General features: G+C 42.2%; 1 protein-coding gene across 1 annotated transcript in view; it reads left to right on the top strand.

Moving 5' to 3' along the window:
* The first annotated feature begins 556 nt into the window (after positions 1 to 556).
* The window catches only part of GPAT2 (glycerol-3-phosphate acyltransferase 2, mitochondrial), an 86,540-nt gene continuing 72,757 nt past the window's right edge, over positions 557 to 14,339 (top strand). The window contains exon 1 of the mRNA XM_088671431.1: positions 557 to 779. The gene's annotated coding sequence lies outside the window, so the exon portion shown is untranslated. The remainder of the gene's footprint in view (positions 780 to 14,339) is intronic.

The following is a 14,339-nucleotide window of genomic DNA, read 5'->3' as shown; positions in this document are numbered from 1 at the left end:
TGGCAATGGGCCCACCATCTAGGTGCAGGAACCCACCCGAGAGGCGCGGGAATTGCGTCCCTGTGAGTTCCCCCCAGAAAAAGCCCCGCTTATAAGTGTTGGCTCCCAGGTCAGACCAACCCACCGAATTCTGTGGGGCTTATTCCAAAGGAAGGATGTGTGGCCCCCCCGCCTGCAGATGTGCGCAGCTTTCACCAGAAATTTACTCCCACGGAAGCGTGCATTGGAATACAGCCTGATCCTGTGCGCGTTTACTTGGAAGGAAGCCCCATTCGAGCATTTCACCCATTTAACGCAGCAGTCGATTAGTCGTTCCTCCACCGCCGTGGGGCTAAGCGATCGAAAGCTTGCAACCTAATCCTATGCGCGTTTTTCATCCAGCGTCTACTCAGCTCAATGAGATTTTCTCCTAAGTATGCGAGCGAGCACAGGCGTTCAGCCTAATTCTACGCACGCTTACTTGGAAGTAAAGTAGGCCTTCCACCTCCAAGGTAGCGTATTAGCCCCCGCTCTCCTTCCTATCCGGAAGCCGAGACCTGCGTTGGGCGTGCGCCGCGTGCTCCGACCCATCCTCCCAGGAGCGCTTCTGGGAGAGCCGGGGGTCTCTTGGCTTCCTTCGGGTGCGCGTCGCAGCAGAGCGGGCGCAAAGCGTTGCCAAGCTCCGGGAGTCGCGCGGCCCTAACCGCACACGCGTTCCGCAAGCGCGCGGAGACCACCCTCCCCGCAGAAAGCGAACGGTAATTCCTGCGCGGGTCGTAATTGGCCTCTTGACTTTACAGGTGCGGAAAAGCTGCCTCCGCCTTTGAGGTCAACTCTGGAGCCAGTAATTTTTTAAAATTTGCAGTTGATGTTTGGAGATTTTGCCAAAAAAAAAAAAAGCTCAACGAAGCTTTTGTGTCCGGATTATCAGGTGCCATGGTCCCCCCCACCGTGAGTTACACGGACCCCCAATTGCGAACCACTTGACTAGCTGGTGAAGGTGGAGGAAAGAAACTTTTGTTAGTGCCCTTAGACGGAATGTGGGAGGAGGCAGGAGATATTGAGGCGAGGCTCTTTTTAGGGTCTGTGCAGGTACTGGGTTACCCCAAGGCCTGCTGGGAATAAGAAACACAACGATGGCTAATTCCTAATCTCTGGAAATAATCATAAAAAACAACAACTGGCTGTTACTCTGGTCTGTCTCCATCCCTGGACAAAACTCAGAGTCCTTGAAAAGTAAAGAGAAAAAAGGCAGTCTTAGCATGGCTTAACAATGGCTGAAAATAATTTAAGGAGCTGTACTACTAGGTATGTAAAAAAGCCAAATTGGGTAACTTTACCTGGCAGCTGGAGGGAATGTTACTTGAGAGAGAGAGAGAAATAGTCCCATCTCCAGGTTGCATAAGATCCTTTTCCTCCAATTTAGACTCTTGTTGTTGAGTGGCTAAATTCATTATTTTCCAAAACATACAAAAAGTATAAACACCTGAAGATGGGATGTTGGAATGTTTGCAGCTTTCTCTCACATTCCATTTTAAGACTGTCTAGATCAGGGATCCCCAGACTATGACCCGGGGGCTGGATACTGCCCAAAGGTCTCATTTATCTGGCCCCCGTCGCCTTACCAGCGTGGCTGCCCACTTCCGGGCTGAAGGAGGACCAGAAATAGCTTGCACGCATGCGCAAGCGTCATTTCCAGGGCACTTTCGGGTCAGAGGAGGCCCGTGCGCTTGCACACAAGCTATTTCTGGTGCTCCTGTGACCCGGAAGTGCGCCGGAAATAGCGTTTGCACGCATGTATGGGCGTGCGCTCCCCCGCCCTCCGGCCCGCTGCGCGATCGGTGCTTCAGGCACTGGCCCGAAGCGCTGTAAGTTTGGGGACCCCTGGTCTAGATGCAGACTCCAGATGTTGCCATATGCCAAAATTTTATTTTGCACCTGCTGCTTTATTTACCAGCTGGCCTGATGAAGAGTTCTGGAGAACACAAACACAGTTTTGTGATATTTTCCTAATGAAGATATTGCTCTAATATAATTTTTGGATTCCCTCCCCTCCCCCTTTGGGGCTAACATGGCTGGGTTTTTTTTAACTTTTGATGTGACAAAAGTAAGTACAAGCTTATAAGCACAATCCTTTGCTATTTAAATGGATGGGCCTTAAAAATGTGCTTACCTTATAACATCCATATTCAAAAATAGAAAATAAAAAAATAAAAAATAATAAAAAAACATTTTTCCGTATTGCCATATAAACTCACCGGTTTATATGGTTGGTCCCCTTGACATTCTTGATTTTAATGGGTAGACAAGACCTATTTTGAGCAGGGACAGCCTGCTCTCTATTCAAAGGAAGAGGCGTCTAAAGGTTGTTAAAATGCATCAGGTAGGAAGTTTTGAAACCCCAGAGTCTTAAATATTCCAAACAATATAGATTTTTGAAGCAGCTACTGGAATAGGTGAGGCATTGGACAAAACTGGAATCCTTAACAAGGAAGATCAATGGGATGGTAATGAGAAGCCCTTCCTTGCTGCCTGCATGGCATCCTTTGTGTTGCCCCTTAAGAGACAAAAATTGGTTCAAGGGGGAGATGATGGTGCTTCCTCTGCAAGGGTAGAAGGAGGGGCATGTTTAATTTCAGCTCTTTAGACATTTAATTTTTTGAGGCAGTGGTAGAATAGAGTTAAAGTAACAATAGAAATGGCAAAGAGGATGTGAAAGAACTAGAAAGAGTTGAGGATTTTGGAATGTCTCTGTTAACTTGAATGTGATTTAATATTTGTATTCTGCTTTTCCAACAACAAATGTTGATCTCAAAGCAGCTCACGGTAAGAACAATAGCATTAAAAAACAACAAACATTGCAATCACTAATACATATAAAGATTACAGTAGCATATAGAGCAATAAACGAACAAATCCATCATGACAATTAATACAATATAAACTCTCAGTGATTTGAAATAGCTGTTGAGTTCCCAGGCAGCAGGATCTTTCATAGTTTTTAGCTTTGACTTCTTTTTCACCTCCAAAGAGAGAAATTGATGACACCTGTGTTGTTCCTTCCAAGCATATAGTGCATGCATGCATATGTGTGTAAGTGGGGTTGTGCCTTTGGTCTTGCCACTAATGCTTCACCTTTGGTTTCTTGTCTGAAAAGAGAGTCTGCATGCATTCAGTTTTGTATGGGGGGGCAGCCTTTGCTAACCCAGTGCCATCTGGGTATTCTTCTGGCTAGGTTTGATGAGAGCTGTAACCCCACAATATCTGGAGGCTACTAGGTTGGTGAAGTCTGGGGTGGGCCTTCCATTGCATTGCAGAGGCTCCCCTTACAGTCCATTAAATGTAGTGGCCCCCCAAGCTATCTCCTTGTCTTCCTCCAGAGGTTCACTGTGTCCAGGGTGGGTGGAGGGGAAGGGAACAAGTGAAGTGGGCTTATGAACCCTTCTATTTTCAGTTGAGTAAGAAGAGAAATGTTTTCCCTGTCCCATTTCTACAGTAGAAGGAGACAATAGCATAAGAATGCTTAGCCATGATTGCAGCTTTGTGTGGGAAAGCATAAGAGGTCAAAAAAAGTCATGTTGGTACTTGTGAAGAACAAAGAGCTTTTCTCTCAGCAAATGGGGCTTCAAGAAAGAAGGTCTTACACAAGGTGACTTCACTCAGAATGATGTGTCGTCCAGCTGTGCAGATCCGACCTGATTTGCACATAATGCTAAGTCAAAGCATGGCTTAACACAAACAAGCACATTTTCAGCTTCCCAGACAGAGATTCTGGCCACAGTTTTCCTGTCACAGTGTGTATTGTCATTGTGCTTTAACATAATGTTACATCTGGACCTGAGCTTGTGGTTTGTCTTACTGCAGACAAACCACAAGCTGGAGCATTTCTATGCCCTTTCTATGCTATGGGAAGTGGGGAACTTTGGAAATAATTTAGAAGGGGATATTTTAAAGAACTTTAAATCTTTAAAAACTTTATTTTCCTGCATGTTTTGTAACTTTAAATCTCTGCTGGGGCTTTCTCACCAAAGAGTACTTGCCCCACACCTGGATCCAGGCATCCATGGAATTCTCCTTTTATTCTTTACCCCAAATACCAAAAACCAGCAATATCATAGGGACATGGAAGCTATTGACTGATTGATTGATTGATTGTGTTAGTGTTAGGAAAAAAGAAGAGGTTGTAAGCAGAGACTACCCTTTTGAGCAATAGCTGATAATTGTTGAGGCTCTGAGATTAGAATTTGAAATTGGTAATTTGGCAACACTGTCTAAAAGACATTGAAAGTCTTTTTTTGAGGGAAGGCACGACTTGCTTTCTCATTTTAACAGTCCTGGGACAGCAAACTCTGAAGCTTAACTGAGTTTATTACATCTGCCTGTGACCTTTTAGCTGGAAAAGTTTAGCTGGCATACATGGGGAGGGTGTGCTAATCCCATTTTATGATCCCCACATCCTTCTGAAGTGAACAGCCAAGGCTACCTAGTTTCCTTGATGGGTGACTAAAGATTTCAACTCAGAACCTCCCATTCTTATCTAGACCTTTTCTGCTATACCACACTGACACTTGCATTTTTTAAAAATAGGAATTTGTATTATTATTATTTTAAAAAGACAAGGCTACGAATAATAAATAACAGGCACATGAGAAAAATCTCCAGAATTAAAACAAAACATAAGTAAAAATAAATCTATATATATATAAATGCAAAAGATAGAGGGCTTTATCCACTTTTTCTTTCACTGCCCCCTATATGATGCAATAAGACCGAGGCTCCTTCTACTAATTCCACCGCTCATTGCCTTGGAAGATGACCACATGAAATTTCTATTGGTGGACGCTAACCCCAGGGTTAGGGACCCAGGTGGCGTTGTGGGTTAAACCACAGAGTCTAGGGCTTGCTGATCAGAAGGTCGGCGGTTCGAATCCCTGCAACGGGGTGAGTTCCCGTTGCTGGGTCCCAGCTCCTGCCCACCTAGCAGTTCGAAAGCACATCAAAGTGCAAGTAGATAAATAGGGACAGCTTTGTCATGCTGGCCACATGACCCGGAAGCTGTCTGCGGACAAACGCCAGCTCCCTCGGCCTATAGAGCAAGATGAGGGCCGCAACCCCAGAGTCGGACACGACTGGACCTGATGGTCAGGGGCCCCTTTACCTTTACCTTTTAACCCCAGGGTTACCCGCAGAGTGGCCATCTATATCTTGCAGACCCTGAAACTCAGGGCCCTTTTGACAGGCTAACTTTCTCTAGCCTTGGATCTCTCTAAATATTTTGCCACGGACAAAATCCACATGATTTGTCATAGTTTTTTTTACCAAACTCTGTCTTATATAGCATGATTTTATATTCGCCATTTTGCAAGTTTATTTGATACATTCTCTGTATAATAGGTTACTGCCTGGATCCTTCATGTGCTATGGCCAACCGGCTAATGCAATAAAATTTTGTGTGTTAATAAAAATGTAAACCGGCCATGTTTGCATGTCTCCACTTTTCACCGAAACCGCTTGACCGATTGCATTGAAATTTTGACACAACATCACATGCGAATATGCAAAGGATCTTGTACAGTTTACTTAGACAGATGTCACACCCGAGGCAGGTAAATGTCCATTTTAAAGAACTCAATGGCCGGGTCCCGCTAGTAAGATATAAAACAAATGATGGTGTTATAAGAATTTTGAGGTCATATCTATATATATATAATAATTGTTCATAAAACATGTACATGAATGTACAGGCACATGTCTGAAGCAGCACAGGAAGACAGGCCTTTCTGACACCATTTTGACTCTCTCTCTGACCAGGTGTTCCTCTGCAAGGAAGAAGTGGGGTGGGGGGAACCTTCTCATTGTCTCAGGAATTAAAGTGATAATCCCTGGCATCCTGATACCTGACTGCCAGACAAAAGGGTGTGATTAACTTGGCTGGGAAACAGGGAAATGTAAATATCTCTCAATTTTGTTGATTAGGTTTTGGGGGGCAGGGGGCAGGGTCCAGACTGCTCAGATTACTGCCACCAGACCTCCCCTTTCATGATGTACCTATGATGAATCTAGGGAGGGGGGTCTTGGGCTACACCCCTTCTGTGACATATGGATGATGCTTCTGGGGGGTGGGCTGAAACCAATTTCAAATTTCTTTTTAAGGGCAAGACATCTTTGTTTGGGGTTCCTTCCTTGTTCTCCTGTGTGAGAGGAAGGACCCTGTTGCAACAGTTAAAATAAAAGTGCCTTGCTTCGTACGTCCTGGTTTGGTCTCTGTTATTTGGTGGGCAGGAGACGCTTAAATTCGTCTGCTTGCCTGGATCCTTGAGCTCTCCCTGGGTCAAGATCCATTTCTCTGGGTTCATAGGAACCAGCTTAAATTTTACAACAATTTGGCGACCACTTCGGGGACCCAGTTTTGCCTTGAGCTCCGGGTTCACTGAGGAAGGGGAGCCCAGCGCGCCCTTGCCTCTTTTGCAGGGGGGTAAACCAACCTCAGGACCCGAGGCACTTGGTAGTAATTGAGAGTCCAAGCGGGACCCCCAGGACGAAGCAACGTTTAAAGGGACAAGGCTGTTTTTTTTTCAGGAACCAGTTGGAAGCTGGAGACAACGGGATTCGACTGAAAGGATCGGTCGTGAGTATTAAAAGGGGACACCTTGGGTGAGCTAAGAACCACAGCAACTAAAAATCTATTTCTCCACTTGGACTATCCTTTTCTACTCTCCTCTTTGGACCTTAGTTGCAGCAAGGCTGCCAGGCACAGTTACAAGGTAGAACTGAGGTCCAGGGCAACAGTCTTTACGTTAAACGCAGAGCTCAGAAAGACTGTCCCAGCTCCCTTCTGCCAAACTGAGCAGAAGTCTGAGCAAACTGTCGCTTTTCTACCAATCTGGGAATCTGGCTATCCCAGCTCTGTTTCCTATTCCTCTGCTCTTAATCTTCGGGTGAAGACGCCCCCCTGCCATGGCGACCTTTGTTAGGTATGACCCATGACCAGAGATTGCAAGTGCGCCCGTTCCTTTCCTACTACTCTGTATCTCTGTATTCCTCAGTTCCGACCTGACATTGCGTAGGCAAGCGTTCAGTAGGATATGAGTCTAGTGTGTAAGAGGCAGGGAAGTTGCTGTGGAACCCTCAGGCAATTGATGACCAGTGAGAGGGTTCCAATAGGGTTTTAGCTGCACCAGGCCGCCTAGTAGTTAGTGCACGCGAACGGCAGGCAGGAACACCACTAGGACGTGGGGGTGAGTCATAGACTCGGGAAGTTAAGAGTGTCCAGGAACAGGGTCGGGGACCCGAACTGCAGTATAAAAAGGCTTAAGTAAAATGGGTGCAACCCACTCTAAGGAATTCCTTTCCCAGACTCCCAACCGAGGCAAAGCACAACTGAGGCTTGGCTCCGGTAAGGACTTTGAGGATGAAAGTCCACTCCAATTCGTTCTCTTAAATTGGCACGAAATCCCCGGGGCGGACAAGCTTGAAGGGAACCAATTGCAAAAACTTTGTAAGAAAAAAACACTGGGTCCGCTTTACTATGGACCACCCAGATGAGGGGAAATGGCTACCAGGAGGTTCCTTTAACATACAGTGAATCTCCGCTTTAAAATTAACCCTGGTGAACTCTGAATGAGAAAAGTTTTGTGAGGAATCCTACAAAGTATGTTATGGTATAAAATTATATATGTTTGCATGTTACATGTTGTCTGTGTTGTCTGTGAAGTGTATGTGCGTCTGATCCTTGTGTCTGCTATAGTTCATTGTTCCCCTTAAAGTAAATGAGAGATATAATCCAGGTTTAGGAAATTAGGGGTTTGTGTAAAATTTGGCCATGACACCCACAGACTGCCTTTTTTAAAGCATGCATAGTTTAAAATAATATAATAATAAGGCAAGCTTGCTTAAATAATCTTATGTAAGGGCTTGATCAACCCAAAAACAATGGCAAATATTTAAAAGAGTGGAGGTAGTGTGTAAAGGTTTGTTTTAAAGAGGCTGTAGAAGGCCATTTTTTCCTCTCCAAAAGTAAAAAGAGGGGGCAGGATGAAGGAAAATAAGAGTAGTAAGTTTGAAAATGCTTGCTCAATGCTTTGAAAATATTTTGAAACTTGAAAATGTTCACTTCATGAGGTGTGCAAATGTTTGTTATTGAGAGAGGCTCTAAAAGGGAGTCTTCCTCCAAGTGACTAGAGGAATATTGACTAAAGGAAAATTGAACAGCTATTCCTATAAAGGTGAATTGTTTGTCAAAAGTAGAGCTTCCTTAGCCAGGAATTGTCTATCTGAGTCTAGTTTTAACTTCAATTGTGTTGGGCTCCTGATATCACCTCTTAAGGAAAAAAACTCATCTGCTAAAGGGTTCTATATAAAGTTGGTATTTTCATTCAAATCTTGTGAATCCTGTATCTTAGAGGGTTAGACTAAATGACCTCAGGGTCCCTTCTAACCCCCATTTTAGAGCTATGTGAAAGGCAATGTGTCTGATGTGGTGATGGGTTGAAATTCAGCCCAGCTCTGCTTTCTGGCAAGGAAAGATTATTGGTTTTCAGAGTTGGAACAAGAGTGTAATTGTTGTTTTTGTGGAGTGATTATATAAGTTTTTATCACTTTCTCTATTAAGGGTTAAAGTTTAAGCACATATGAAAGTCTTGAACATTTCCCAATCTTTCTCTAGAGAGTAAAAGTGGGGTGTATGTGCATACCTACCCCTTTCTGTACAGAAAGGGGGAGCGGGAAGGGAAAAGGGAGATTGTAACCTTGAAAATGTTTGTTTGTGAACTCATAATATTTAAGGTCTGTGTCACAAGGGAGCCATGTGCTCTGTATGTAATGTTTCACCATGTGACTATGGAATATGGTGTTCCTTCTAGGGAAATGTTATTAAAAGTAGAGGATCCATAGCCAGCAAATGTCTATCTGAGTCACTTTAACCTTGATTCAAATGGACAGAATGGTTTTAGTAAGGAAGTAAATTCCCTCTTAAACTGTTTATCCAATCTTAAGGTTTGCTAAAGGCTTCTATATAACGTTGGTACTTTTAATCTTCCCCTTCCTTATTTTTCCCTTAGTACACACATGTGCTTCCGTGATAGGGCATAGCCTGTGTTTCCTTCCCAGTCAGGCGTCTGTACTCAAATGTATGTGTATCCTAAGGGCAGTGATAGTGTTGAGATCCCCATATTTCAGAAGGGGTGGACTAGATTACTCAAGATCCCTTCCAACCCTTTCCAAACTTGCAAAAAGGAGGGAGAGAAAATGTGTTTGTAAGCACTGAAAAGTGAGTTTCTGTGTAAAATCTAACCCTACTTTAAAATCTACTCTTTCCCCTTCCCTTCCTTTATTCAGATGGTAATGTTGTCAAGAGGTACAGCACTTTAAAAAAAAAAAAAAAGGGTATAATAGACTGCCGAATCATGAACTCTGTACATGCACAGAGGCTATGTCAGCTTGAAGAGGAAAATAGAGGAGAAAAAGGAGGTTTAAACTAAGGGGCGAAAAGGTTATAATCTGCTCATGAAATATTATTCAAATTTCTTAATGTAAAGCTTTGAACCACTGAGGGAAAACAACCTCATGTATGTTACTGGTCCATCAAAGTTAAATGGTTGCCAAGTTTCAAAATCTTAACATGCCAGATTCTTTCCACAGGTATAAATAGCAGAGTACTACTATAAGTCTGTCTCTTGAGTAGTTTATAAATTAATTAAGAGGTTCAAGGTTATGCTTTGCACATGAAACTTAAATTTAAATTTCCTTATGTAAAAATAAATAGATAAAGAACCATTGAGAACCATCAACTGTTTAGAAGCTGCCAATTCCAGTTCAACATGCAAAACTCTGTACATTTTAGGAACATTTCCTGACTGATTTTCACATGAAATAATTTTCCCTTTCCAGCAGAATACTGAGATTCAGGGTGTGGAGAAATTCTTTCAGAACCTTAATGCAAAATTATCTCCCAATGGGGGGGGGGGACACGCCACCTAAACAAGCCCCCTCCACACTTGGAAATTCATAGAAAATTGCTGTCTACCAGTTGACAGACTATGCAAACAAAAGGCTCCATTTCTTTCCTAGCAGGTACTCAGGATGGATACTTATCTCTCATTTGCATTTCACCCCGAAGCATTACCCTATGTTAATATAACCCTCCCTTTTCTAATGTAGCAATGATTGAGTGTTTTGCCAATTTTTTTCTTCCACAGCACAAAAAAAAAAAAAAAAAAAAAGTGAGGAGTGAGGAGATACAAACAGTAATTTCATTTCTCTTTGGCGCTTCTCTTTAGCTTATAAATAATCTGCTTCCATTTATTATATCAGTTTTTCCATTATGTCTATGAAATTATTCTAACAATAACCAGGTAAAAATTGTTGTGTGAGTGGTAATCTAAATTTTATTTTGTTTTATTTTTGTATCTTTTTTTTTTGGTATTTCTACTTTTTCTTTCTGTACATACAAATGTAGCATCTAAGTCATTCTTTCCTGTAAATAATAATAATAATAATCCCTTTCAAACAAGATACATGAACCTCAAAGAGAATTCAGAACCACATAAGGAAAATGTTAATAACTTATCGATTGTGTCCTAATTAACAAAATTTTTGTCCTTTGTTTCCTCCACAGCCAAACTAGGTGAAGTAAATTAAACTGACTGAGTAGACAATAACAGCAGTAATTAAATAACTATGATCTTATATTATTTGCAGCTCCCCAAGAAGAAATTTCTAGAATATTCTCCCCTTTCTTGACTATTTATCACTATTATTTTTTAACTAATTATATCTTCAGGCCCCAACCCCCTGCAGGCCTATTTTCAAAAGGATGTTTTACAGGAAACCAAATTGACATTTTATCTCTTTGATCACAACCTAAGAAGGAGGACCTAGAAAGCTATAACGTTTCAGCAAGGTTTAGAAGTGCTGTTATAGAAGTACTGTTAACTTCCTCCCAGTGACTCGAAGGCAGACAAGAAAACCCCCTTGTTGGAGATACATGCAAAAGCAGCAAGAATTATCTCAAGTTCACCTGATTGCCTCAAGATATACAAATGGCGTATAATTAATAATTTGAAGGTTTTGTGCATTATGTGTTATATAGGAATACTGAAATGTGTCAAATGACTTTGGGACAAAGGGGGAAAGTGAATTGCAAGGACATTCTCTCTCCTTGACCTCAAGACTCTGTGCCCTAGGATTTAAAAGCAGCCGGAATTGTCTCAAGATCATGATGGCCTCAAGACATACAACTGATATATAATTATTAGGTCTTATGTTGCGTGATATTCGACAGAAACATTGAACTATGTCTGACAGTATGTTATTTCCACAAGGAGGGGGAGGTGAACCAATTTTGTGTTTAATTGTTGGGTTTTTTTTTAAAAAAAAAAAATGTATAGTGTCCCAATGTTTTTTTTTTTGTATTATTGCCATGCATTGTATGCCTTTTAAAGGATCAGGATATTGCATAGTTCAGTATTTAGATTAGATCAACTTATGACCACATTTTCTTGTCCCACCTGGCACTCTGCAGTGTGCCAACCTTCTCTACACATTTTTTAAATTTGTTTTTACTCATTTTACCAAGAATAAGCTCCAAGATCCATGAAACACCAGATAAATGAAGGTATTTATGTCTTGATTTAACAGGAATGATCCCTTTTAGAGTTAAATTTGACTAATTTGGACATGTTTTATGGGGCTGTATAAATTTTAATTTGGCTTCAGTTCTAATTGGGCAAGTGTATCCAAGGTGCAAGTAGCTTTCTTCCTTTAAGAGCAACTGGGCAACTCCCTACAGTGCAAGGCCAGAGCCTATAATAAAGGCCCATAGAAAGCCCAAGGCAAAGGCATCTCTCTCATGACATGTCCAAACCTGTGGCAGCTATGGTGAGTGCCAGGCGACATGGTCAATATGAAAGCCCTAAGGGGATTCACCAGGGATTGTTGCTGTTGTGCCACGTTGGAGGTGTGCAACCAGAGGAGAGCTAGCTTTTGACACCTGAGAACACACAAAAGGGTAAACAAGCAAACTGCACTTTCCAGTCAATATTGGTGGACCATCCTGTTAAGTGTAATACATAGACCATTTTTGAGAAATGCTTCTCCCAAAGTACTAAAACAACACATCTGGTTATTCTTTTGTGGGGCAACAATTTTTAAGAAAAATTATAGCCCCAAATGGGGAATTGTTATAAGAATTTTGAGGTCATATCTATATATATATAATAATTGTTCATAAAACATGTACATGAATGTACAGGCACATGTCTGAAGCAGCACAGGAAGACAGGCCTTTCTGACACCATTTTGACTCTCTCTCTGACCAGGTGTTCCTCTGCAAGGAAGAAGTGGGGTGGTGGGAACCTTCTCATTGTCTCAGGAATTAAAGTGATAATCCCTGGCATCCTGATACCTGACTGCCAGACAAAAGGGTGTGATTAACTTGGCTGGGAAACAGGGAAATGTAAATATCTCTCAATTTTGTTGATTAGGTTTTGGGGGGCAGGGGGCAGGGTCCAGACTGCTCAGATTACTGCCACCAGACCTCCCCTTTCATGATGTACCTATGATGAATCTAGGGAGGGGGGTCTTGGGCTACACCCCTTCTGTGACATATGGATGATGCTTCTGGGGGGTGGGCTGAAACCAATTTCAAATTTCTTTTTAAGGGCAAGACATCTTTGTTTGGGGTTCCTTCCTTGTTCTCCTGTGTGAGAGGAAGGACCCTGTTGCAACAGTTAAAATAAAAGTGCCTTGCTTCGTACGTCCTGGTTTGGTCTCTGTTATTTGGTGGGCAGGAGACGCTTAAATTCGTCTGCTTGCCTGGATCCTTGAGCTCTCCCTGGGTCAAGATCCATTTCTCTGGGTTCATAGGAACCAGCTTAAATTTTACAACAATGGCATTTAGTCTGATTATTTTCTTTCTCTTCAGAAGCGCACTTTCAAATCTTGATTCCTGCTTCACAGTGAAAAGGACTGTAGTGACTTCTCCCCCAGAATTTATAGAGCCTTGATTGGATTGTCTCTTTCATTTAAAAAGTTTGTTTTCTTGAAACAGTAATCCAGTTTTTTCAGAACATGTCTCTTTCTTACATCAATGAGCACAGGAACATCTGGTATGCAATTGATCAGATTAGAACGTATTATGACTGTTCTACACAATCATCCCCCTTGGGGTAGGAAAAGATTTTGGAGTGGTCAGTGGGCAAGGAAGCTGCATTTGATGTGCATGGACAGCAGACTCTAGAGACTATCTGAACATGGAGCAGATTTGAGAAAATATTGTATTTGACAAAGGCTTGGGAGAATATTGTTATGCTAGGCACTTACGGCGCTTAGTAAATGGTATTTCTCAGAGTGTACATTCTGCTTGTCTCCCACATTATGCCAGAAGAATAGTTGGTTGCATTTTGAAAGAGGATACAAATTGATGGACTTTTTAAAAAGATGCTTTAAAAAACAACTACCGTACTTGAGACTTTTCCCATGTTGAAATTTGCCTTCCAAGATCTTTCAGTTTCTAGCGTTCTGTACCATGCTTAACTGCCATACACATTAAGTAAAAATAAAACAAACAAATCTAGATTTCTTGTGGCTTCCACTTTAGCGAGCTACAACTTGCTTCATGCAGCCATTAGTAACAGATACCACTACAAGAGTAGACAGGTGACCCATACCTTGGAAAAATTGAGACTCAATTACTGTGACCTGCTGTATGTTTGCCTACTTTAACTGTTATTTGGAAGCTGCAGCTAGTGCAGAATTTTGTGGCTATGTTACTAAGTAGTGTACCTATATCTGCATACATGCAACATACCAGTATTTGGTTACCAGTCCAGGTTTAAGGCCCTAGCCATTCGGGACTACTATTATTACTACTACGTACTATGATGGGCTTGAGGGCATCCTGAGCAAGTTTGCAGATGACACCAAATTGGGAGGGGTGGCTAATACCCCAGAGGACAGGATCACACTTCAAAATGACCTCAACAGTTTAGACAACTGGGCCAAAGCAAACAAGATGAATTTTAACTAGGAGAGGAGAAATGTAAAGTACTACACTTGGGCAAAAAAATTGAAAGGCACAAATGCAGGATGGGAGACACTTGGCTTGAGAGCAGTACATGTGAAAAGGATCTAGGAGTCTTGGTAGACCACAAACTTGATATGAGTCAACAGTGTGATGCAGCAGCTAAAAAAGCCAATGCAATTATGGGCTGCATCAATAGGAGTATAGCATCTAGATCAAGGGAAGCAATAGTACCACGGTCTTCTGCTCTGGTCAGACCTCACCTGGAGTACTGTGTCCAGTTCTGGGCACTACAGTTCAAGAAGGATACCGACAAGCTGGAACGTGTCCAGAGGAGGGC

This window comes from Zootoca vivipara, chromosome 6 (genome assembly GCF_965207765.1).
Source record: "Zootoca vivipara chromosome 6, rZooViv2.hap1.1, whole genome shotgun sequence".
NCBI lineage: Eukaryota > Metazoa > Chordata > Lepidosauria > Squamata > Lacertidae > Zootoca > Zootoca vivipara.
The sequence above is the reverse complement of the archived record's forward strand: the minus strand, read 5'-3'. Positions and strand labels throughout refer to the sequence as shown.